Source organism: Dipodomys ordii, unplaced genomic scaffold (genome assembly GCF_000151885.1).
Source record: "Dipodomys ordii isolate 6190 unplaced genomic scaffold, Dord_2.0 Scaffold1000001548, whole genome shotgun sequence".
Classification (NCBI taxonomy): Eukaryota; Metazoa; Chordata; class Mammalia; order Rodentia; family Heteromyidae; genus Dipodomys; species Dipodomys ordii.
Genome location: NW_012285165.1, coordinates 1 through 3,791, shown reverse-complemented (window position 1 = coordinate 3,791; position 3,791 = coordinate 1). Strand labels below are relative to the sequence as shown.

The following is a 3,791-nucleotide window of genomic DNA, read 5'->3' as shown; positions in this document are numbered from 1 at the left end:
TTGCACCTCACCCAGTAGTATCTTTTCTTAGAGCTTCCTAAAAGTTCCTGGATTCCCATAGGTCCTGTTTCTGAAGAAAAAGGGGCTCTTACAAGTTATTAGTGGCCATGGATTAATGCCTGACACAAAAAACCTACCTGGAGCCTCACTGCAAGAAGAGTGAAAGATTCTGGCAAAAAGAACCAGTGAATGATTTTGGCCTCTGGTGAAAACAGAAATGTTCACCCTCTTCCTGGCCATTGTGTAGATTCTAAGCAATTGAGATTTCTGTCTCACTCATGTAAACATACCCAACAAGCTGGATCTTTTTCCCTTACAACCCCCTGTGGGCCTCAGACAGCCTCGAATGCTGGAAAATGAATATGAGAATGGGTCATTGGGCCATGTCTCCCTTCTACTCCTTGACTTGGAAGTACTGAATCAAGCAGATCTTGATACGCTATGTGACTGGTCAACTTCTCACTCCCTCAAACAGCTAGACTCACTTCTGTCCTTGGAGTTGCCATATGACTTGAGAAACTACCCTGGCAACCAGGATCTTGCACTCACCTTGTGAGTGCTGCTTCGCTGCCAACTGAACTGTAAGCACAGGGATTGAGGTTCCTGCTACTGTTTCTGGGGAATGTGAATGAAATCCCTCTGATAGGGCATGAGAAGGAGAAGTAGATCCTTAATGGCCAGTATTCATACCTGCATTTTGTGGTCCCATTCCCAAAGAGGAATGCATACTAGGTGGCAGGTAAAGCAAGTCTTGTGTCAGAATAAAGGAGGAAGAGGCCCTGCTACCTCAGTGCCCAGACAAGTCTTGAACATCAATCCCTTCAGTACTCCAAACATCACCTTGGTACTAGGAAAATTGTAACATCTGGATCTGGTTTACTTTCTCTTCAAACTGCTTTTATGCTACTGGCATGCTATTGAGAGACTGCTAACTTTAAAACTGGGCCAGGAAAATAAACAATATTGGCATTTGTCATCCTCCTCTTCAAAATAGTAGGAACACCATGAATTTGAAACTCCTCTTGAGCACCATTCCTATATTGCTAAGATTAAATCCTGCTGGTCAACTTTATATTTCAAATATATTGAAAGAAAAAAAGAGATTCTAAAGAAGAATAAGGACTCAAGAGTACAAAATTTATACTTCTTTATTTATATAAACAGGGCTTTAAAAATAATATTATTTAAAAGAAATCTGCATTTTTACATTCACCATCAGTGAGTTCCTGACCGGAAAGGCTGTGCATGATGCTACACAGCAGGGACCTCACTGCACAACAACAGGAGCTCAGGAAAGCACCTTTCATTTGAGAAGTAGTAGGCAGGCTCTGACAGTCCTGTTGCACTGCTACCAATGGAAAGTCTTAAACTTCTTCCTCCACCAAGTCTTCTTCAAATTCCCCCTGTTCATCAGCAGTGGCATCTTGGTACTGCTGGTACTCGGACACCAGGTCGTTGATATTGCTCTCAGCCTCAGTGAACTCCATCTCATCCATGCCTTCTTCCGTATACCAGTGCAAGAATGCCTTGCGCCGGAACATGGCACTGAACTGCTCTGAGGTGCGCTTGAAGGGTTCTTGGATGGCAGTGTTGTTGCCGATGAAGGTGGCCGACATTGTGAGGCCACGTGGGGGGATGTCACATACAGCTGTCTTCACATTGTTGGGAATCCAGTCTGCAAAGTAGCTGCTGTTCTTGTTCTGCATTTTGAGCATCTGCTCATCCACCTCCTTCATGGACATGCGGCCTCGGAAGATGGCAGCTGCTGTCAGGTAACAACCATGGCGGGGATCACAGGCGACCATCATGTTCTTGGCGTCAAACATCTGCTGGGTGAGCTCGGGCACTGAGAGAACATGGTACTGCTGGCTGGCCCGGCTGGTCAAGGGTGCAAAGCCAGCCATGAAGAAGTGTAGACGGGGGAAGGGCACCATATTCACGGCTAGCTTGCGCAGATCTGCATTCAGCTGGCCAGGGAAGCGCAGGCAGGTGGTGACTCCACTCATGGTGGCTGACACCAGGTGGTTCAGGTCTCCATAGGTGGGTGTGGGCAGCTTCAGGGTGCGAAAGCAGATGTCATACAGGGCCTCATTGTCGATGCAGAAAGTTTCATCTGCATTTCCACCAACTGGTGGACAGACAAGATCGCATTGTAAGGTTCGACCACGGTGTCTGACACCTTGGGGGAGGGCATGACGCTGAAGGTGTTCATGATGCGGTCTGGATACTCCTCTCGGATCTTGTTGAGAATCAGGGTGCCCATACCTGATCCAGTGCCACCTCCCAGGGAGTGGGCCAGCTGGAAGCCCTGGAGACAGTCACACCTTTCTGACTCCTGCCGTACCACATCCAGCACCGATTCCAACAGCTCGGCCCCCTCCATGTAGTGGCCTTTTGCCCAGTTATTGCCTGCCCCGCTCTGGCCTATCAGACACAAAGACATGATGAGACACACACTCCAAGAATAATGACTGTGCCAGTCCTATTGTGAAGACAATAGGACTCTTCTGAGCTAACCTTTGCTATTATATTAGATACACTTTGGTGAAATAAAGGAAATGTTTTCAATGTATCTGGGACTCTACAAATCACACAGGTTCTAAAGAAAAGTAAACAGAGTGTGGAGGAAAATACATTTTAACCCAAATCAAGTACTTCTAGAAATGAAGGACCGAGCCTGCCTCAATACTGGAAATGTAGTTACTTTCACAAGAGGGACAGGAGCACAGTGTGGTCAGAGGGAAGCTAAACTGCAAGCACTTGTCTGCACCTTGCTCACACATAGCTGTGCTTTGATTTCTGGTGTCCTGAAGTGGTTCTGTTATTGCCAGGCCTTTAAAATGACCAGCAGTGCTGAAACCTTGTTGGTGGCTTTCTCTACTTGCTGCTCTTTCCCTTCAGAGGCTTCTTTGTCATGGAGGGCTTTCAGAGTTGCACTGATCTGAGCTGTCTGAGTGGCCAGGGGCATGACTCCCGTGGACTGGAATAGGAGGGTTAGGTGAGGACAATATCTAGGTGGATAAAGGCTCAGCCCAGCACTGGAGTGCCTGGATGTTAGGACCCATGGACCATGATGACTTACCAAATATGAAGTTGTCTGGCCTAAAGCTCTGGCCAAATGGTCCCGATCTCACTGAGACTAATGTTCCAGGCTCTAGGTCCACCATGATGGCCCGAGGAACATATTTGTTGCCTGTGAGAAAAAGAGTTGACTTAGACCTATACTTGAAAAGGAACTTAGGGGGCAGAGCTTATGATTCTAAGTGACACTCAGCATTCATTACAAAAATTACAGCATTTGAGACATGGAAACAGAAAAGATACCTTGAGCATGAATCCCCATGCAAGAGGCTTCAGCAACTTTAAGGATGTTTGCAGTTGTCTATTTCCATGAATATTCATTCCTTTGCTTTGGGCATGGTGGCTGAAATCTCAGCTACACAGGAGGCAAAGATGAGCATCAGGCTTTGAGTCTAATGCTGCAAAAGAAAGGTGGCAACACCATTTTTTGTGGTTCATCATGGGGCTTGAACTCTGGGCCTGGGCACTGTCCCTCAGCTCTCCAGCTCAAGGCTAGCACTCTATCACTTGAGCCACAACCCCACTTTCAGTTTTCTTATTGGAGATAAGAGTCTCAGGGACTTTTCTGCTCAGGCAAAATTTGAACCATGATTCTCATATCTTAGCCTACTAAGTAGCCAGCATTACAGGAATGAGTCACCAGTGCCTATCAGCAAGAAACTTTCTCTTTTTTGTTAATTTTATTTTATTGTAAAGGTGCTGTATAGAGG

General features: G+C 46.3%; 1 pseudogene; it reads right to left on the bottom strand.

Moving 5' to 3' along the window:
• Nucleotides 1-1,364: 1,364 nt before the first annotated feature.
• On the bottom strand, nucleotides 1,365-3,193 carry LOC106002804 (annotated as a pseudogene).
• Between the last annotated feature and the right edge of the window lie 598 nt (nucleotides 3,194-3,791).